This window comes from Equus quagga, chromosome 14 (genome assembly GCF_021613505.1).
Source record: "Equus quagga isolate Etosha38 chromosome 14, UCLA_HA_Equagga_1.0, whole genome shotgun sequence".
Classification (NCBI taxonomy): Eukaryota; Metazoa; Chordata; class Mammalia; order Perissodactyla; family Equidae; genus Equus; species Equus quagga.
The window spans coordinates 42,874,902-42,898,672 of record NC_060280.1 but is presented as its reverse complement, the minus strand read 5'-3'; the positions used below and the strand labels follow the sequence as shown (position 1 = coordinate 42,898,672).

At 34.7% G+C, this 23,771-nt stretch overlaps 1 long non-coding RNA gene across 1 annotated transcript in view; it reads left to right on the top strand.

Moving 5' to 3' along the window:
• Positions 1-23,771, top strand: part of LOC124251770 (uncharacterized) — a 99,086-nt gene that overhangs the window by 42,907 nt on the left and 32,408 nt on the right. Inside the window, exon 2 of the long non-coding RNA XR_006891852.1 lies at positions 7,197-7,269. This is a non-coding gene — a long non-coding RNA (uncharacterized LOC124251770). The remainder of the gene's footprint in view (positions 1-7,196; positions 7,270-23,771) is intronic.

The window sequence follows — 23,771 nt, the reverse complement described above, 5'->3', positions numbered from 1 at the left end:
TGGTGATATAAGGAAGTGCAATCTATTCTCTTCAATTCCATATATGCTAGGTGTCAAAATTGTCTCCTCTTTCTCCCATCCTCACACATTGTGTCCAGGTACTTTACCCAATCACCCAAGAATTTTCAAGTGTGCTTGGTTTTCAGTAAAGCAATATTGCAGGCTGGTATGTTATAAAGCGTTTTAGTAAGTTTTGCTTCTTAAACAATGCCTGTACATTTCATTGATAAATTATCTAAATATTTTTAATTTGGATAATTTTTTAAGGCCTAATCCAACTGTGAACTCTTTTTTAACGGCTTTATTAGAATATAATTAACATGTAACACTGTGTAAGTTTAAAGTGTATGAGGTGATGATTTGCTACACCTATATATTGCAAAATGATCCCCACAATAAGGTTAGCTAACACCTCTATTCCATTATGTAACTACCATTTTTTTTGTGGTGAAAACATTTAAGATCTACTCTCTTAGTAACTTTCCAGTATTTAACATAGTATTGTTAGCTATTGTCACCATACTGTATATTAGAACTCCAGAACTTATTCATATTATAACTGGATGTTCGTACCCTTTGACCAACGTCTACCCATTTCCCCCATCCCCAGTTCCTGGCAGCCATCATTCTACTCTCTATTTCCAGCTGTGAATTCTTAAGACATGAGGAATAGATGTCAAACACTGTTAAGTAGGACAGTTTTATTTTCCTCTGTTTTCTTCTGCTGGAGTTTTCAGATGCTGTAGCTCAAGTTTTCTCCTCTCGTGCTCTCACAGGTTCTCTTCTTCTCGAAGCCTGTGTTTGACTCAAGAGAGTATTTTTGTCATTTACCTTCTGAAAGCTTGCTGGAACAAAACTTCAGAACTGAATCCCAACTGTTATTTATATGTATCTCATATGCTTTATCAAAGGATGTTTCACTGCTACCTGCATGCACATTGTCCCATGGATCTAACAAAAAAGAATAGGATTATGAATGGTGCTGAATATGTAAGACAAAAAACTATATGCTTCCCTCTAGGAAGGTCGCATTGGAAAGGTGGTGCTACCTTCTGAAAATTTCACAGCAGAGAGGTGCAAGTGGATGGCAGAGGCCAACATTCAGTGAGTGCCTACTTGGTGCCCCACTGGTCCAGGTGATTCACCTGCATCCTGACATGAAATTCTCACAACCAAGCTGCTGCAGAGTTTCTAATATAAAAATTCACAAATGTGGAGCCTGGAGAAACAGGCCTAAAGTCAGATAGCAAGATAAAGTAGGACTGGTACAGCAAGATTCACCTTTCTGGGTCCTTTCTATAAGAAATTGCCTTCGTAATAAAAGGAGAACTACAGTACAATGTAAAGAGACACTGGAAATTAAGGGGAGAGGCGGGACACTTCTCCAAATAATTCTCAGCAGCAGTTTGAATTTCTCTACCGATCCCATTGAGTAGGACCTGCTTGTCCAGGCTGGCAGCTTCCATTTACCCGGCCTGCTACTCTGGAGCTTTAACCTTCTCAGAAGACATGGTAATCTTTTTTTTATTTAAAGATTGGCACCTGAGCTAACAACTGCTGCCAATCTTTTTTTTCTGCTTTTTCTCCCCAAATCCCCCCAGAATATAGTTGTATGTTTTAGTTGTGGGTCCTTCTAGTTGTGGCATGTGGGACGCTGCCTCAGCATGGCCTGATGAGTGGTGTCATGTCCACCCCCAGGATCCGAATTGGTGAAACCCTGGGCCGCTGAAGCGGAGTGCGTGAACTTGACCACTCGACCACAGGGCTGGCTTCCTGCTAATTATTTTGAAGACTATTTTCCACAAGTATTTTCAGACATTTTATGTGCCAGGCCATTAGGCTCAGAGTCTGACAGAAAGCATATACCAGGGTAAATGCATAATGTGTCTAAAGATAATCTACTGTTCGGGTTATAGGGCTCTCTGCTGTCTGGCTCACTACTAAATTTGAAAAGTCACTTGCTAGTTTCTCACCTAAGCTGCTACTTGCAGATTTCAGCTGGACAAATTGGCATCAACTTCCCATTATTACGCTCTGAACAAAGAAATGTGGATTTTTTTAATGATTGGAATGTCTGATATTTATCCCACTGATATCCATCCCACTGACACTGCAGCAGAGCCATTCCATAGCTCCTCTGTGTCTCAAATGCATTTGTTTTAGTAAGCAAATAGTCAAAAATAAATTGCTCTTCAACACAAAACTGCCTGAGACTTGAACTCACGATGTATAAAAGCCTTTCATCGTCTTTAAATGTATCTAATGTAACCCATAAGACAGTGGGCTCTATTCATCATTTTTTCTAATTCATGTGAATTACCCCTTAAGACAACAAGGTCGTTCACACCTTAGTTACTTTTCAAAGGAGCCTATTTTTAAGTGAAAACTATATCACAGTGCCTATTACATTTTGAAATTTTCTGATATATGCCTGCAGTTTGGTATTGGACTTACAATAGCCCCTAACCTATGCATTGGAAAAGACAAGTCTGAACACACTGTTAAAAACGAGCTTTTAGGTCATCTGTTCTCTGTAAAAAACAGTTCTCTGCCTTTTGAAAATGAATACAGCTGCATTTTAAACTATCTGCTCATTCTATTTCCTCGAAAATACTAATGCTACTATTATCGAATAATAACAATAGAAACAAAAATTTTAAAAAACACTATTGAACCTGTTCTAAAATGAGTAAAATCACAGAGAAATCCTAAATGTCTTGTCTTTCAACTTTCACATTTTCCATGCCAAATGCACTGCTTTAGAGCTCCATGTATATATCCATATCCATGTCCATATAGAAGACACATACGCATGTACGTATACTCATACACAGACACATATATACCTCTCCTCCCAAACATTTACTAGCTGAGTTTGTATAACTGTAAAATTCCAGAATGAAGATCATTTTCCTTTGCTTATTTTTTTGGTATTTCTTCTTTGGAATTCCCTACAGTGCCTCCCCTAATGGCTTCTGAAAGATACTTGCTTCTTTGGGACTTATGCATTGTGATGATGTGGAACATCTCTACATGGAAAAACCATGATAGGGTTACTAACATAAAGCCATATGTAATGTTAGTAGCAGAATCGGAACACAAAATATTTTTTTTTACCGCATTATTCAGAGTTCATATTGTGGAATTTTGTGCTGCCGTATTGATGTGTATCACTTGTGTAGTTGATATGATCTCCCAAGCAGTTCACACAAATCAGCTCTTGTGTGATATATAGATTCCCCCCAACACAAACACACTTCACAACAGTATAAGGAAGTTCCCCTCCTAGTCTATGATTCCCCCGTCCATCATAATAACCTGGTCTCTAAAACAAATAACGGAGTCTATCACGATAATATGTAAAAAGAGCACATTTTTGTGTTTATTCTGAGTGCATTACCCAGTGATCTTACTTCCATCCAGTAGAGAGTGAATATTCGCTTTCTCTTCCCTTTCTTGGTATCCAACCAAATCTGGCCATCTCCAGAAGCTCATTGTCTCTCTGTAATTGTCCAGTGTTCAATCCCGAAAGTGATAAGATGATGTTTCAGGTGTATATTGCTCATGGTGGTTACTTTTATTGTTCACACTGTTTTTCCTTTTTTTCTAATTGTTAATCTGCTGGTGCATAAAATACAAGAACTGAAAGATAAATGCTTGGGAATTCCTGCGAATGCACTGGACAGAGTCTAAATGGTTTGCTGTTCCGGTGAGAGATGACATTTAGAATTCAGGACCTAAAGTGGAAAAACTGAATGTCTTTCTAGACTGAGAGACAATAGAAAGATTCTTCCATCTCTTTCCTCAGAGTCTTTTTCTTGTCTCTCACATCAAACATCCCAGGCCACAGTATCAGGAATAAAAATGGTGCTCCACAATTAATTTTGCTCTGCTGTGAGTCTGCAAACTTACCTTCAAGGCTTTACTAGTTATCAGTTTTCTATCTTTACTAACATGTAGTTGTATATTAGGGGTAAAGTGAATTATTAGGATTTTAATGAGAACAAAGCTAAATATTCTCCTTCATGTTACAGGGATGGGATAGCTTGAATAAAACCAAAATTCAAAACAAGTATGTGACACAAAAAATCTATCTTGGTTAGTCTTCGGCTTCCAGATCAGTTTTTCTTCCATGTTCTCTAGTTAGGCCGCTATATACACCTTTATGATTTCTTTTGGACTCAAATCTGAGCAATGAACTCATTTCTTACTCTATTTCTTGGACCTGGTTTTCTCTTCTCGGAAAACCACTTGACATAGTTAAATTATTAGATCATTATTTGGTAAATATGCAAGCCCAGAAACCTCGCTTTGTCACCATACTGAGAACAAACCCATCTGTCCCTAGCAGCCTCCCACTGGCTAAGCTCGTGTGGTTCATATATAAAACCACAATGCCAATCCATTAATTTTTACTAGATACATAACTAAAACCAAACCTGGATTATTTACTTCTAAAATGAAGACATTCAACAGCCAAAAATCAGCTACAAAATAATTTGATGAGTGGAGAGTGAGAACAAGAAGACTAGATGAAAGTGAAGTGGGATTGGGCAAAATTTAAACTAGTGTAGTGTAGTGCAGAGGCTCTCCATTTCAGCTACCAAAGCTCAGCCTGAGTAATTGCCCTAGACAAATTATTTTACTTCTCCAAACCATAATATGCTCTTTAGTAAATTGAGGGTGATTGTACTAACTTCATATTAAAAGATGCAGCAGTGACATACTTAGAACAATGCCTAACCTATACTAAGTATGACCCTATTATCATGCAGTCTCACAATGAGGATGGATGGGCTGGTGGGATCATCATAGTTAAAGATTTGTAACTAGACACTGATTGTTTACAGGCATGGATCCTGCCAATATTTGCCACCATGCCTCCTCTTTCATTGTGTTTCTAGAGTTGACCAACAATCTTTTTAAGTTACATACTTTTTTTCTTTAAATTTGTCTTAGACATGTTAGTCAACCTTAGCATGCCCATGAAACATTTTGTCTCTTGAAGGTCATCTTGCACATCTGCTGTGAGCTATTCAGCATTGGATTTTACAGTTTCACTCTTAATACACAACCATATTCTCCCCACTTCTTTCTCTTATGGAAAGCCTTCTTATAGCTCTAAGCATGAAACCCAGTGTTCTCACAAGTGACTAAAACACTTGGATAAAGTCATCTAGTGTGACTGAAGACTTTATAAAGGACAAGAAACTGTTCAAATAACACTACAACAGAGACTGGAGAAAACACGTTTCAGATCAGTAAGCTGACCAGAGTCAGCACCTCAATGTTGTGCAAGGACAAAACATAGAAACATTAAAAGAAACAAAATAAATCTCAATATTCTCATTCTCTTTATTTTTTTCTGTCAAAATTATTAAGCATAGGTATCTTTTCTATAAGGCTGGCCTATCTATTTTTAAGTATTGTATATTATTCTCACTTGCCATTTTGTTTCGAGTAGTAAATGCGTTACTTGTCATACCAATAAAGCACTAAGTCATAGGTCTCTTTTGAAAAGCTTTCTGAAGTTTGAAAATATGGCTGACATATTTCCTATTAGATTTAACTTACACAGGAGAAATTGGACATGGATGGCTCAAGAGAATTCAATAGGTCATACCCCAGGTGCCCCTGGGCTCAGAGTTTCAGGGTGAAACTTCTTACTGTGAGGCACAGTAAACTTCTAAAACATCCACTTGAGTGACTGCTTTCATGTCATCAAGTCTTGACTAATCAGTCCTGAAATTGTGGGAATAAGAGCCTGGTAAATGTAGACACGTTGATTAATTGTGCTCACTGAGAAAATACTTCATAATTATTCTCTCTTAAAAAAATACAGAGATGATGAATACATGTGTGTATACATACAATTTTAATTTTTAAATTTACAAATATACATGCAAAATGATCCATCATTTCAATATCTTCATTTCATGTAATGATATGAGAAGAGAGTATTCTCTTCCACTCCATTCCTCCACATCCATTACCACTATCGCATAATTCTCATTTGATACTGATTAATTCCTTGTTCCACAGGTAGGGAGTTATTATCATTCCCAGGCTTCAGATGAGGAAGATGAAATTCAGAGTGTAGATAATTAGGTCCAATCTCTCAGTGAATAGAAATAGCAAACAAATAATAACTTCAAACCCTTGTTTTCTAGCTTTGTATGTGGTGTCCTTTTGATTCATCCAATTTTGAAATAAATGTATTTGCATGAAAACATGTATTTTCATTTTAGACAGTGTCTATAAAGTAATAGTTGTGGAAGAGAGGTAAAGGAATGTATTGGGGTGGAGAGAGGATTAATCAGAAAAAATATTTAACAATTTTGAAAATTGGAGTTGAAGATGACTGAGAATATAAAGCGTTCCTAGATAACGGGCTCGTGAGCTTTGGAGGGAGTGCTAGAGGAAGAAATTAGAGAACAGACTTGTAAGAACCAGAGCTTCAGAGAAACAGAGCTCACGAGCTTGATGCCCAAAGGAATAAGAATGTAAACAAAGCAGTAGACAAACTGAAAGAGACAAGCTAAGGCTGTGAGTGGTTCCAGCGATAATACCAAGCTGCGCGTGTGTGGGCAGGCCCTTTAACTCACCAAGAAATTAAAATCAAGGTATGACTATCATTTGCATACTTTAATTGCCGCTTTGGGTTCCATATAGTCTTTGTAGCAATTACTTCTGAATATACATATAGTGAGAAATCCAAGTTCCCTCTGCCGTTTTGGGGTACAGAAATTTGTCTGAACTTGTTTTAGGTAGGGTGAAGATAGATTTTAAGTCGCTTTATTTATTTCAAACAGCATTTAAATTAAAAAGATGTTTAAATCCACTGCTTAGGGAAAATTAAATCATTTTGAATCACAGAGGTTGATGTGTAATAGAAATCACAAGGGATCTCCTGGTTGTGTCATTTATATCAAAAGAAGTGCTGAGAGAGAAATTTCAAAGGATTTCACATTAAACATTACAATGGAAAGAAAATGGCTTTCACGAAAATAAAGGGTAAAAAAGAGTAAAATTAATGTGATGTTTCCATTTGCCCTGTAGTCTTGTTGTGTCCCTATGTGTTTAGAAATCTGCTCCCTGGTCTTCATCCAACAGTTTTGAAATGAAGCTGTTGAAAACTGTGATCAGCAAGCCCCCTTTTGCTCTCACTGCTCTTTATTTTCTTTTTCCCTCTGCAGACACCATCAGTTGCATCCTTCCAGTCCTCTCCGTAAACCCATCCTCCCCAAAAGGATCTTTAAGATGCTGGAAGTGAGTATGTTCTCTTCAAAGGAGGTGGGAACAAATGAACATATTCAGGGTGTACTGTAACATCGTTGTGAAGGAAGGGAAATGTTTTCTTCCTGTCTCTGGGCTTGTCTGGGAGAAATAAAGAAAGAGTAATCAGGAGGAGTCCATTAATATATTTTCAAATATTGTTCTCAAGTGTTTTATGACAAAAGCGCAAACTGATGGAACTAAATGGCAGCATTTTTAAAAACAATCTTGGACTGTCACTTCTAAAGCACTTAATTTTCCCTATGCATAACGTGCAAAGATTCTTATGCTAAGAAGGCAACCTCTTTTATTTATTTCAACTTGTTGCCTATTAGTTTAAATGAGCTTGAAGGTAAAGTGAAAAAGATAATAATATAGTGATTTTGCTCAATTGTCATCGATTGATGCAAAACCAGTTGCTACTACATTTTAACTTTGTATTCTGTGCATATGATAAATATTTATGATACTTTGATTTGAATCTAATTTCTGTCGTGAGAGAAGCAGTGTGGATGGGTGGGAAGAGTAGGGATTATCTTTGTCATATAAGGATATGTACAGTATTCAGCAAGTTGTTTAAAGTCTCAAGTCACAGTTTCCTCATGAGATTACTTTTTAATATTGTAGTTTCAGTTACATGAGATATAACATATGGAATAATTGTCAATGTATTTGAATCCATATCTTCCTCCTAGTTGACTTCATCTTCTCAGATTTAGAATCTCCTGAAGAACAGAAAAATGTCTATAATGAAGTACAAAATTGTTAGGGATGATGATGAAGAGATGAGAACAGATCTGTGTATCTCTTCATGGATCCTCAAATTAAATAGCACACCTATTTTTCTGAGTAGATCATATATTTCCAGAGGTCCAACAGACTATAGGAGCAAAGAGTGGAAAAGTAATGAAAGCGATAGATCAGAAACTGGTAAAGAAATCTCTCCGAGGCTGAAAGGAGAGCAAAGCATCAGCCCTCGAGAAAAGGACTAAGTTCAACAGCTGAAGGATGTAGTCACTTTTGGATTCATTAACGTAATCAACAAATACTTTTTGAGAATCTACTATATGCCGGGTAGATTTCTAGGGGACGCAAGAGGAAACGAACAACAGAAAAATCCCTACCTTTGTAGAGTTTCATTCTAGTTAAGGAGAGGATGAAGAAACGATAGCGATAAGAGTTAAAGAGTTAAAAAAAAAAAAGGAAAAAAGGATGAAAATATGTGAAGCATAAGAAAGTGACAGTTAAATAAATTTCTGAAGGAAATGAGGGAGCCATACGGGAAGAGCATTTCAGACAAAGAAGCTGAAAGTGCTGGGGCCATGAAGCAGAAGTGCCTTGGATGCTGGAGGAATGGTGAGTGGGTCAGTGCGGCTACTGTGGAGTGATGCAGCAGGAGCAGTAGGAGATGAGATCTGACAGGTAACCTGGCTAGGATACCAGGTTGGGTCTACCAGTCATTGCCAGCACTTTGTCTTTTACTTGAAGTGAGGCGAAAATTCACTGGAGCATTTTGAGCAGAGGAATAGCATAACAAGATAAAGTCAAGAGAGTAGAGTAAGACAACTAATTAAAGCCAGTAACACATCCAAAATCAAGCAAAGGTGATGCAACACAGGCCAGGGAAAAAGAGATGTGGAAAACATTAATACCAAGACATGGACTGGAATACACAGAACATCAGTTCTCCCAATAAGACCACTATTCTTGGTTCATTTGTTGATTCCTTTTAATTTGATGAAAGACAGTTCTGAGTGTGCATGGTCTGCAACTGAATTATGGAGTCAGACAAGAGAGGAATGCAGAGTAATTAGCAAAAAATAAATAAATACTTTCCCATGGTTTTCACTTGTCTTCCAATCTTTTAAAGACAGTAGGTACCATTTTCAAATGTCTAATCTTTTTATCTATCTTCACTGCAGATGTGTGGACTAGAGAAAACTGTGAGTGAGTTGGGGGAAGAAACGTGGAGAGCAGTTATTTTCTCAGAACACACTGCAGTTGGTCTAGGCTGCGTTCATCCTGAAGACCTAATTGATTTTACTTCACGTTTATGAAAAATGAGGCTAGGAGATATTGGCTGTGTTTTACTAATTTTCAAAATGAAAAATTGAACCTCAGCATTTTTTGAATTCTAGGCAATAGTATTTAGCAATTAATGAGCACCAAGTGCCAGGCGTTGTTTTATTTTGTTTTTCAAATTTTATTTTATTGCAGTAAAAACACAACATGAAATCTACTCTCCTAAGGAATGTTTTAAGCGCACGTTGCTTTGACTCTACATACAATGTTGCAACGCAATGTCGTCTCACTTGTCTGTTTTTGCTTTTGTTGCCTGTGCTTTTGCTGTCATATCTAAAAAATCACTATTGAGATTAATGTTAAGGAAACTTTTCCCTATGCTTTCTTATGGTTTCAAGTGTTACATTTAAATCTTTATCGATTTCAAGCTAATTTTTGTGAGTGGTGTAAGATAAGGGTTCCAATTTCATTCTTATACATGTGGGTATCCAGTTTTCCCAGCACCATTTATTGCAAGAGACGATCCTTTCCTCATTGAGCGTTCTTGGTGCCCTTGTCAAAGATTAGTGGACAGTACATGCGTGGTTTTATTTCCAGGCCCTCTATTCTGTACTGTTGGTCTATATGTCTATCTTTATGCAGCTCTGATTACTGTAACTTTGTAATATATTTTGAAATGAAGAAGTGTGATGTCTCTAGCTTTGTTCTTTTTTCTCAGGACTGACTTGGCTCTTCGTGGTCTTTTGTGGTTCTATATGAATTGTAGAATTGTGTTTTCTATTCTGTAAAAAATGCTATTGGAATTTGATAGGGATTGCATTGAATCTGTAGTATGGGCATATTCAAAATATTAAATCTATCCATAAACATAGGATATCTTTCTATTTGTTGCTATCTTCTTTAATTCTTTCATCAATTTTTTGTGCTTTTCAGTATACAAGTCTTTCCCTTTCTTGGTTAAATTTATTCCAAAGTATTTTATTCTTTTTGATGCTAGTATAAACGGGATTGTTTTCCTATTTATTTTCAGGTAGTGTAGTGCTAGTGTATAGAAACAAAACTGATTTATTATTTGATTTTGTGTCCTGTACCTTTACTGAACTTGCTTATTAGTTCTAACAATCCATTTTGTTTTCATGGAGTCTTTCGGGTTTTCTGTATATAAGATCATTTCATCTGCAAACGGGAACAATTTTACTTCTTCCTTTCTGATTTAGATGTCTTTTATTTCTTTTCCTTGCCTAATTTTTCTGGCTAGGACTTCCAATACTCTGTTGAATAGAAGTGGCAAGATTGGCAATAGAGAGAAAAGTTCCATTTTTTTCACCATTGAGGATAACGTTGCTGTGGGTTTTTCATATATGGTCTTTCTTGTGTTGAAGTACATCTTTCAATTCTTAGTTTGCTGAGAGTTTTGTCATAAAACGATGTTGAATTTTCTCAAATACTATTTCTTCATCTATTGAGATGACTATGTGCTTTTTGTACTTTATTCTGTTAATATATTGTACCATGTTACGTGATTTTCATATATCAAACTATCCTTGCCTTTCAGGGATAAATCACACTTAGTCACAGTATATGATTCTTTTAATGTGCTGTTGGATTCAGTTTGCTAGTTTGTTGAGGATTTTTGTATATATATTCATCAATTTTTGTTTTCTTTTCTTTCAGTGTCTTTGCTTTGGTATCAGGATAATGCTGGCCTCATAAAATAAATTTGTAAATATTTATCTTCTTCAACTTTTTGGAAATGTTTGGGAAAGATTGGTGTTAATTCTTTCAATATTTGGTGGAATTCACCAGTGAAGCCATCTGGTCCTAGGCTTTTCTTTGTTGGGAAATTTTTTATTAAGGTCTCAATCTCCATACTAGTTATAAATTTATTTAGACTTTCTATTTCTTCATTATTTAGTCATGGTAGGTTGCATGTTTCTAAGAATTTATCCATTTCTTCAAGATTATCCAGTATGCTGGTGTGTAATTGTTCATCTTATGATCCTTTTTATTTCTGTGTCATCAGTTATAATGTCTCTTCTTTCACAACTGATTTTATGTATTCGAGTCTTATGTCTTTTTGCCTGGTTAATTTAGCTGATGGTCTGTCAATTTTGTTTATCTTTTCAAAAAGCCAACTCAATGTCAGTGATTGTTTTCCATTTTCTATTTCATTTGTTTGTATTCTAATCTTTGTTATTCACTTCCTTCTGCTAACTTTATGCTTAGTTTGTTCTTGTCTTGTTAGCTCCCAAGAGATGTAAGGTTAGGTTCTGTATTTGAGATCTTTTTTAACATAGGCATTTATTGCAATGAACTTCTGTCTTAGTACTGCTTTTGTTGCATCCCATAAGTTTGGTATGTTTTGCCTTTATTTCCATTTGTCACAGGGTAGTTTTTAATTTCCTTTTGATTTTTTCTTTGACCCAACAGTTGTTCAAGAGTTTGTTGTTTAATTTCCACATCTGTGTGAATTTTCCAGTTTTTCTTCTGCTATCAATTTCTAGTTTCATTCCATTGTGGTTGGAAAAGATATTTGATACGATTTTGACCTTCTTGAATTTATTAAGACTTCTTTTGTGACCTAACCTATGATCTGTCCTGGGGAAAAATCCATGTGTACTCAAGAAGAATTTATATTCTGCTGGTTGAGTGGAATGTTTCGTATATATCCTTTAGGTCCATTTTGTCTGTAGTGTTTTTCAAGTCCTCTCTTTCCCTTTTGTTTTTCTGTCTGGATGTTCTATCCATTATTGAAAATGGGTATTAAAGTACCCTACTATTACTGTATTGCTACCTATTTCTCCATTCAGTTCTGTTAATGTTTGCTCAAATATTTAGGTGCTCTGATGTTGGCTGCATATGTATCTATAATTATTATATCTTCCTGATGGGTCGACCCTTTTATTACTATATAACATCTTTCTTTATCTTTTGTGGCAGTTTTTGATTTAAAGTTTGTTTTGTCTGAGGTAAGCCTAATCACCCTGCTATCTTTTGGTTGATATTTACATTGAATGTCTTTTACCATCTCTTACCTTTCAGTCTGTGTGTTCTTAAACCTAAAATGAGTTTTTATAGATAACATATAATTGTGTCTTTTCTTTTTTAAATCCATTCAGCCACTCTGTGTCTTTTGATTGGGGATTTTAAATCATTTATATTTAAAGTATTTATTCATAGGAAAGGATTTACTATTGTCATTTTGTTAATTGCTTTCTGTTTGTCTTGTAGTTCTTTTGTCTGTCTTTTCCTCTCTTGATGTCTTCCTTTGTGTTGTGTTGATTTTTTTTATGTTAATATGGTCTGGTTCCCTTTTCTCTTTTGTGTAACTTCCATAGGTATTTTTGTGTGTGTGTGATTACCTTGGGGATAAACTATCTTATATTTATAACAGCCTATCTAAGCTGATTACAACTCAAGTTTAATCACATGAAAAAACTTTATACTTTAACTTCTCCCCCCACCCCACACTTTATATTATTGTCATAATTTTCTTCTCTTCAGATTGTGTATCTTTTAACATAGTTTTAGTTATAGTTATTTTTAAAACTTTTGTCTTGTAACTTTTATACTAGAATAAAGTGATTTAGCCACCAAGATTACAGTACTACAATGTTCTGTTTTTGTCTGTATATTTACCTTTACCAATGAATTTCAACAGCAAATAAGATGAATTCAAAGAAATCCACATGGACACATTATGATTGAATTACGAAAAGCCAAAGAGACAGGTAGAACTTTGAATGTAGCAAGAGAAAAATGAATTGTCACATACAAGGAAACCTCCATGAGACTGAGAAGAGGAAGAATGGCAACAGATTTTAGCTCAGGGCCAATCTTCCTCACGAAAAAAAAAAAAAATGAGGAGAGAAAAAGACTTTCCCAGGCAAACAAAAGCTTAGGGAGCTCATTACCACTAGACCTGCTTTATGCTAAAAGAGTTCTTCAACTTAAAATGAAAGAATTCCAGGAATTATTTGGAATGACATATATGTATTATGTCTAATTATTATAACAATAGTGAGGCATATATTCTGTCAATATGGTAGATCTGTGTTATTTTGTGGCCATGCTATATTTTAAACATCTTTCCTCTATTTTGGTTAATTATCCATGTCATAATTCATAACTTCCCAAGATAAAAGCCAAATATTTGCTTTCCCAGCCTCCTTTCCATCATACGATCTACTTCTCTCCAATTAGATGCACTCACAGGAGAGGGCAATGTAAAGCAGGGGATGCTGGGAAAGAGGCACAGCACATTTTGCTGGCAAAGAGATAGAGCACAAAATAGTGATGGGGTCCTAGTAGTAATGTCCTGAATGTGCTCATAGTCTGATGCCGCAAGCTGTGGTTTCTGCGGACAGAGGTGGTAGGATTGTGCCTGTGGAAAGGGTGGTTGAGCAGTTTTTGCCATTAAAACTGGCTTCATACCTCTGGTTCTGCATCTGTACCACTTCGAGATTTTGTGAGATGCATAGTATCTTTTGAAGACAGATGTTGGCAATGCCTGTATTTGTAAATAAAGATTTATTGGAACACAGTCACGCCTATTTATTTATACCTTCTCTATGGCTGCTTTTGCTAAAATGCCAGACTCAAGTATTTTCAACAGATACCATCTGACTCATAAGGTCTAAAATATTTACTCTTTGGCTCAAAGAGAAAAAGCTTTCTGAATTCTGCTTTAACAAATACCTTTCTGCTTTAGCTAGCTGGAGTGGGTTGCATAATGTGCAACTAAGACTCTAACTGATACAATTCATTTTAAAATTGAGAAAATCAGGCCATCATGATTTTAAATAATGTTCTCAAGTTCACATATATTTAATAAGTAGTAAAACCAGGATATAAACCTCAAAGACTCAACCCAAGAGCCCATATTTTTAACTAAATATTATATTTTTTCAGTTATATTTTACACTGGCTTTCGAGTTGATAATGTAAAGCTTTTGGACTCTAGACTTAATATTCAGTTTTCATTCAGATATACGCATTGTAGAAATTTGACAAGTTTCAGAACTATATCAGGCTAGCTGTATCTATTTAGGGCCAGGCACAGATAAATGCTTTTTTAGTCAAAATAGTTTTTCTTAATCCTAGGTTGTGACTTGATACTAATCTTGTCTAAATATTGTGCTAATTATTTTTGTGTTTTATTAATTCTGATAATTTACATAGGCTATTTTCTTCTTCGTTATTCTTAGTGACACCATTATCCTTCCAAAAGCATATTCATCTTCAAACCTCGTGGATTTGTTCGATGCCAGGTTGAACTAGAAGCTCCTGCTTTCAGAAGCAATTGATGGCTGTAACTAAATTAATTTTTTTAAGAAGCACAAACAGCATGAAACCACTAGATGATGATAATGTCCAGTGTAGTCTTTCTGTGGCTAAAAACATGAAATTATAAAATGCAAAAGTCCTGAAGTCTAGTTCCTATGAAAGGGTTTTCCCTTTCAAAATAAGAATTTGGGAAATGGACCTTAAAACATAAAAATACAACCAAAAATGGTATGAACTTTAAGTTCTGGAACAATTTCCTCACCATCTGTAGCCAATCTGCATTGCATGTAAATTCAATCAGACGTCTTACCTAGCTGTAAATTCCAGACTTTTCAGACTGATTTTCCCCTAATTAAAGGAATTTTATTTCATACTTTGTTCATTTGTTAGATCTGGTTTGATAATTTCAACAGAGTGATTAAGGAGAGAGACTGATTCCTTACACATAAAATATGTGACTTTAATCTAGGACTCTTAAGTAACCGGAAATATGGAATGAGAGTTTTTGTCGCTACAAGATGACAAAAGTCATAAAATATTTAATCCCAGTTTACTCTACTGTAATAATCTTTACAAGGAAAAAATTAATTCCTTTCCTTAATAAAATTTAGCCGACTAAAAACAATATTATACCTTCCACACATTGTCTGACTCTGAGGAATAAAAGAAAAGAAACAAAGGTGTTTTGGCTACTGATATGCATCTGCTCTGAGCAAAGAAACAAAATTAAAGCAATGTTTAGTAGTTGAACTTCTTACTTTGTCTCAATTCTGATCATCTTTTAGTTCAAGTATGGACTAATTGATGAAAGAAATATACAATTTAAAGTGTGATTTATGAATTTCTTTAATCATTTACAAGAAGAACATAGTGAACACTCTTCATATATATATATACACATATAGATATATATACATACCTCTATATATCTACATCTGTATATATACATATACATATATATAGATACATATCTCTATATATCTACATCTACAAATGCGAGATTGTTCCACAGGTTTTTGGACTCAAAAACACTCAGTAATCATATGAATATAAAAAGTCAAATAATATTCTCACTTTGGTTCAGGTTAGTGAAATGTTCAGGGGAAAAGGGGGTGTCTTCCCCGCTAGGTAGTTCACCTTCTATCAGTGGGACTTAATGTGCGTAAAGGTCAAGGCATCGCTGGGGATCACAGACTAGGGGAAATGGCTCTTTTATGTAAACAAAGCAGAGCAAAGAGTTAGCACTTCAGTTCCTTAGGATGCTCTCTTTACAAGAAACTGATGATTTATGAAAAAAAGAAAATGATTTCTTGTTTCTTGCCTGTGCTGCAAGACCATCATTCGTCTTATTAAAATGTGCATATAATAATGCAAGATGTGATTGAATGTCATCCATTTCGATCCCATTGATCACATCATGTCTGTTGGTCCCAGCTTAATTTGTCAAAGTAAGACACTGTAGCTTAAAGATGGAAGCAAATGAGCTCAGTTATCTCATCGTTCTCAAGGACAGAAACTGCTTTTTCATTTTCTAAACATGTTCTTGTTCCTTGCCATTGTTGAACTGAGTCCCCAGTTAGCAATCTGTTGGGTTTGTTATTATATCCAAAGGGCCCATGTGACACAGCCATGAAAGAACTTCAAAATGGATCACTATATAACAAAAAAAATTAGGTAGCTTTATTTTAATACAAATTTTATGGAACATTTTTAAAATACATAAATTTATGTCTCAAACCATATATAAATCTGCAACCACAAATTTGGTGTTTTGTTCTCGTCTTGTTCTCACCTTAGGAGTAAACATTATAACTTGCCTCTATATTTCCCCTCCAGCAGTAGTCCCCATTGCTAGTTATTGACACCATACAATATATGAAATTGTACTTTAGAAAAGTCTGTATTTATGAACAGAGGCCAGGGAGGGGAAATAAGAGACACTGAACATGATGACAAAGATCTTAGAAGGATAAAGGCTTGAATCCCAATTACAGGACATTCTATCCAGCACAAAAATGTTGGTTTTCTTTGTAAGGTTTCTGATAACTCTGAGTATCAGGAGGATTTTTTCCCAATTTGCCAGCAGAGACAGAAGGAAAAGGATTCTACTAGAAAGAGTGGCGGTTTGAGAACACTAAATCTGCAAGTCTTAGGAATCCTCTTAGACGTATCCTTCAGGACACAGAGCAGGGCTCTCTTGGGTTTGGATGAGAATCCTCTAATTGATAGCGAGGTCTCTGGTGTTGAGTTTGAAAGCAGGGCCAGTGACACTTTGATCTCAAAAGACTCAAAAGGGAAAGTCATGGTGCTTTCAAATGCAGTGACTGATTCCAATTAAATCTTTCGGCTTCCAAGGGAGCTTTGCGCCCGACTCTGAATAAACACTTGTGCTCAAATACATTAAATTTTGAGGGACTGGAAGACTAAGTAGACTTCTGACATTGAGCTCTCACACATTTTGAAAGGAGTCTAAGCAGAGATATACTTAGTGGAGACCTTAGAGTATTTTAATTGGTGTGAAAGGAAGCTTAGGTTAGAAGAAAGAAGTGAAAAAAAAAAACAAAACAGAATTTTCCTTTATACAATTTATTTTGGTAGTGAATCTATCTGTTTATCTGCTCTAGTAAAATAAAATTCCAGTTTTTTTGTAACATACATATATTAAATATAATTGTACATGCATTTTTGTGCACTTCTTTCATTATTTTCTTAGGAAAATATCTCTGGAAGTAAAATTGCTGGATGAAGGTTTTCATTCATTTTAAGACTTTCAAAATGGCTAACTGACCTCCAAAAAGATGGTCCCATTCTCAACAGACTTATTCATAAAAGTTGGTCCTACGTTTAACATATTCCTAGTTTTGATTTCTCTTTGTCTAAGCCCCTTGAATTAACACTGTTCATTCATTCATGCATTCATTCCCTTATTCATCCCCTTACTCACTGATAACTCCTAGTGTTTGCACCAAATTATTATCTCGAGGGGGCTCGGCGGGGATGAAGGCATGGTTCTCCGTATTTGTGAAATTGAGGTAGTTTGTGATGAGCGTGGGATGTAGACGCAGAAGACTGATTTAAAAGCTGACTTCTGTACTTCACAGTGTGTCACTTGACATTTTTGAGGATCTAGTTTATCATCTTGAAAACTGTAAAAAAGCACCTACCTAAGAAACGTAATGATATATGCAAGTGTTTCCTTTTCTTTTTTTTTAAAGATTGGCACCTGAGCTAACATCTGTTGCCAATATTCTTTTTTTCCCTTCTTCTTCTCCTCAAAGCCCCCCAGTAGATAGCTGTATATTCCAGTTGTAGGTCCTTCTGGTTGTGCTATGCGGGATGCCGCCTCAGCATGGCTTGATGCCCAGTGCCATGTCCTCACCTCGGATCTGAACCAGTGAAACTCTGGGACGCTGAAAGGAGCCCATGAACTTAATCACTCTTCCATGGGGCCAGCCCCTATGCAAGTGTTTTCTACACCAAAGCTATTTACAAATCATAGCTGGGGTTTGGCTTTACTAATGCAAGATGAAATTCTTTAAATTCGCCATCATTTATGCTTACCTGAATTGATAGCTCAAAGTCCTATTATAATAATCTGAGTAAATATTCAGCTTCAGCAGCCCCTTTATCTAATATAGGACTGAAGCTATAAAGGCATGCCTTTTTTCCTCCCTCCCTCTGTTGGAGGAGGTCGTTGAGAAGTGGTGACCACAGGGTAACCTGTGAGCTGGACCTGGGCAGTCAGAGGATCCTTACCTCCTCCCTTGTCCTTGAAATGTACTTCCTGCCCACTATTCCTGCACTAGGAGACACTTTAATGATACAGCCTTGAGAAAGTAATGTGTTGTTGAGACTATCTGCACTGGATACATGGCTGAACTCCATTAAAGCCTCTATATAAACTTTTAAGATTCTGCTGACAGGTGTAGAGATCTACTCGTCTTGAGGCTGCCCAAGACAAGCCTCATATGCAAGTTCCCTTGCTTGTTAAACCTGCCACCTACCGATCTGGGGTAGCCTGCCTCTTTCTTCAGTCTTTCCTTGCCCTCTGGTATGGGGACCAGTTTGAAATTCCACCAGGGAACTCCCAAGGTTGTGAACCAACACCCTCCCTCCCTTCTTTCTTCCTTCCTTCCCTCTCTCTCTTCCTTTTTTCTCTCCTCTCCACCCTCCATTTCTTCCTTCTTTTGTCTTTTAAGTTTTATTTATGTATTTAATTAAAAACCTTTACTTATTTAATAAATAAAACACTCACTTGTTTAAAAGAATTTCAGAAAACAGGAGAGAATATATTGTGAAATTCTTCCTCCCCTTGCAGTTCCCAGTCACTCAGATTTCCTCTTTGAAGGCATCCAATTTTCTAGCTCTTAATATATTCTTACAAAAATAATTTCTCTCATATTGTCTCTTTCTCTCCATACACTCACACACACACAAATATATCTCACTTTTTACAAAAATCTATTGGATATTCACCATTCTGCATTTTTTCATATTCACTTACAATTCACTTAAAATACATCTTCAAGGTTGTCCCGTATTGGTTTATACATTTGTTTTTACAGCTGTACAGTAGTACATTATGACTATATCATAAATTATTCAAGTAGCCTGCTATTGATGGACAGTTTGGTTGTTTCCCATTTTTTAATTTTACATCAATGTTCCATTGCCATTTCACATGTGTGATTACCACTACAGGACACATATCTATAATTGGAATTGGCAATTCAAAGAGTGAATGCATTTGTAATTTATGAGTTCTGTCAAATTTCCCTTTATAGATGTATACCAGGTTATATTCCCGTGAGAAATGCACTAGAAATACGTTTTTCCTAACACAATTGCCCTCACAATGTTTTAGCAACTATTTGATCATTACCTATGATGTAAGTTTTAAAAAAAAGCATGTTACAGTGTTTAAAATTTGGATTTCTTTCATTATAAGAAAGATTGATCATCTTTCCAATTGTTTAAGGGCCCTTTAAATTTCTTTTTCTCTCATCTGAATGTATTTCTCCTGTTTTCCTATTTCATTTTTTATGGATATTTTAATGGATATTTCCTCACATGTGGGTACACATATCTCCTTTTCCATGTAAGGAATTGCAAATGTTTCCCATGTTCGTTGTGTTTTGACTTTTTAAGTTGCCTTTAATCATGTGTTTTTTCATTATTATGAACTCAAATTACAAATGTATTATTTCATGTCACATTAAATAGACCATCCTCAGCTTGAGATCATTCAATTGCTCTATATCGTTATTTTTCTAATATATTTCCTTTTAAGTTTCAATACATGTTCCAATATGAATTTATTTTGTAGATTTTTTAAATCTATTACTCTATTTTTTATTGTTTTCAGACAGTTTCCAAGTTGTCCATTTTATTAAATAATATGGGATTTACCAAATCATCTGGTATGTTATATTTGTCACATGCTAATTCTATCATATATTTTAGCCTATCTCTAGACTTTCCATTCTGTTGCATTGATGTGTCTATCCATGTACTAACATCACCATTTTAACTATTTTAACTTTATAATAATTTTTAAATATCTATTATACATAGTTCCCCCTCATTACTGTTCTTTTTCAGAATTATTCTAGCTTTTTATTACATGTTAATACTGCCATTTGAACTGTAGAAGCAACTAATCTAATTCTCACAAAGTCCCTTTGACATTTGTTTTGGGTCAACTAAATTTATAAATTAACTGAGGTAGATTTAAAATATTTATGAAGTTGTGTCTTCCTATACAAGAAAATAGTGAAACTTTCAATGGTGCTTTGGGAGTTCCAGTAACATTAGCTACTTATTTATTTTTCATAGGTATTAGTATATTTGTTACTATTTTATTCCTAGGTTTTAATTCTTATTCCATTTTATTGTATTTAATTCTATGGGCTATTACATATGAAATTTGTTATTAGTTTATAAATTCTAACTGGTTCTGATTTGTATTGTGAAACCTATTAATTTCTGTGTCTTACTGAATTCATTTATCATTACTAACAGTTTTTCAGAGGATCCTTCTAGTTTGTGTGAAGTATACAATGATTTAATCTTAAACATGCAATGATATACTTTACCAAAGGACAAATAAATTCTTTTATATCTTTTGTTCTTATTTATGTTTCTCTTATTTTTTTTCTTGTCTAATTATATTGGCTAATAATTCCACATGCCATGTAAAAGAACTCAGTATCTTTTCTTTTTTTGGTAATAATATAAATATTTCTTGTGAACCTTCTTTTGCTTTCTTTAACTTTGGATTAACATCTATATTTTTTCATGGAAGGAAATTCGCATCTATATCTTCTTGGTCTTCTCCAACAACGGCTGTTTTATTTTATCAAATGGATTTTGATAAAATTACTTGAGTAGTTGATCATCTTAATTTGTCCTCTAACTTACTGATACAGGGAGTAATATCAATAGGTTTTCTAAGATGGAAAAATTCCACCGTTGTTAAAATAACTCATCTGGGCCCGGTGTTTTCTTTGAAGAAGTGAGTTTCTTTAATCACTCCAAGCGATGTGTATAGATTTCAGCTTTTCTGGAGGTGGTTTTGGTAAATTACCTTTTTCAAGTAAATTATCCTGTTTAAGGGTTTCTCACATTTTTCTAATGGATTGTCTCTTCATTATTGATTTGTGGGAGTTTTCATTTGTGCCAGTAACTAGTTTTTTGTTACATGTATTCCAAATCATACCTCTTACTATATGCCCTTTTTCCACTTTCTTTTTAGTTTTGTTTTTGATCAGCCAAAGTTCTTAAATTTAAGTGTAGTTCAATGTACTGCTTAGATTATGGTTAGTACTTTCTATAATATAAAGATATTTTACTATTATCCTTAAAAGCTTCATAAATTTGCTGTTAACATTTCAAACTTTAATCCTCCAAGAATTGATTTTGTATATGGTGAGAAGTAGAGGCTAAATTTTATTTTTATCCCAAATGGATATTTAATTTCCCAGCATCACTTATTGAAACCTTATTCTTTCCTATTGATCCAAAAAAGCACATCTATTGAATGTCAAACATCCACATATGTGTGAGTTAATTTCTTGGTTCTGTATTCTGATATAATGGCCTTTTTGTCTCCTTTTTGTCTATCTGTGGAAAGTAATTTCCTTCTTTTAATCACTGTAGATTTATGACAATTCTTGATATCAGATAGAGTGACTTTCTTACTTGTTTTTGTGTTTCGACATGATCCTGACCCTTTGCATTTCCATGTAAACTTATAACAGCTTGCCAATTTGCACACACACACAAAACACATGGTTACATGTATGCACAAATCCTGCTGATATTTTAATTAGAATTGCATTGAATATACAGAAAAACTTGACGAGAATTAAAATATTTTCAATATAGTCATTTAAAATATAAAACAACGTATTTATTTCTAAAAATCTCTCTTCTGTGCAAAATCACTCAATAAAAACCAAACGGCCACAAGGAAAATGGGATTAGGGGAAAACAATGAAAAACATCATCAGTGATCCATAAAAATATAGGGGAAACACAGTAGCACAATTTTGCATGTGTTAAGTGGTTAAAAAATACATACATACTACAATAAATATGTTACTTTAATCTGAAAAACGTTTGATGTTTCCTTGTGGAAGTGGGCATCAGAACTGTTTCAGATTGTGAGTTATTGTGAACTGTTGGAAGGAGAGTTATCTGAAATCAAATGGAAGTTTATAACCCTAGATGTAGATGAGTGGGGTTCATGGCCTACTTGGTAAATTGAGGTAGATGGCAGATGTTTGAGATATGTATATAATAATAATTACATATAGATACACATAATACATATAATATATTAGGAAAATCGTCTAGATTTTCTAGTTTTTCTCACTAGTCATATGAATCTGTCATCTGCCACAGGCAGATATTATATTACTTGAAAGCTAAAACCTATGTGTGTATGTGCATGTGTTTGTATGTATAGGCATATAAATTTCAATACACATACTCCTTTTGTGTGATATACTTCATAATTAGATAAATTGCAAGTTTTTTGAAAAATTTAAACTTGTCTGCCAATTATTAATATGCGATCCTTGTCTCCCCAATTTTAATTATTTTGATAACAGCACAATCTTCCCAGTTTTCCAAGTTCTCAACATCAAAGAATTTTCTCTCCTCTGGACTCACCGTCCACACCTCCGTCCAGTCTGTTAATCCAGTCCACTTTATCTTTGTTATCTGTCTCGGCCATGACACACCTGCTGCTACTGGTGCTTACCTAATTTACTCTTATTTCTTCTATTGATTACTTTAGTTGCTTTCTAATCAGTGTCTCTTGAATAATTTTCTTCCCCAAATCTCTACTACGATCCAGTGTAAGCCTTACTTTAGGAAAAATTGTCTGAGACACCACTTATGTCATTTAATCTCCATGCTAAAAATAATGTATTCCTATTTTTTAAATAAAGCATGTTTTATAATCCTTAGTCTCATTGTCAAGGTCATAAATAATTTTACCTCACTATACCTTTGCAGATTTAACACATCACAAACTTCTTTACAAAATATAGAAGTGCTTATTTGTTTACCCTTTTACTAGCTTTGACTATCCTGTTTCTGTCTAATTATAGCACCTTTCCCTATTTTTACACGTATAAATCCTACTCACCATATAAAGTTTAGTTCATATACCATCTTCTTCATACAATTTTCTCAAACCACATATAGTGGGAAGAAATCTAACAACTATTGTTTAATCTCTATGTATCAGATATTATGCCATGCACCTTCATATAAATGATTATATTTCAAAACGACAATCCAAGTTAAATATGATCTGTCTTCTTTTTTTTTTTTTGAGTCAAATGATTTCAGAGAAACTAATCTTCTTACTTAAATTTGCAAAAGCAATAAGTGGCTAGGGTTGCTTTTGAACCAAAGATACTGTAATTATAGAGTCTTCTTTTCTCCATTTCTTTGCATGCTCTCTACCTTCTGAAATTATCTCTTCCACCTTTAGATTTTATCTGTATTATGTAATGAAATTATTGTGTTTTATATACCTCATAACAATTTATATGTATTTCTTAAATTTGGTCCTTAAGAGAAAAATCTGATTTTTCTCAGTATCTCTCCATTATTTTCTCAACACGTATTAGATGTCATCATGTATGATCTCCACCAACATTCTCGCCACTACA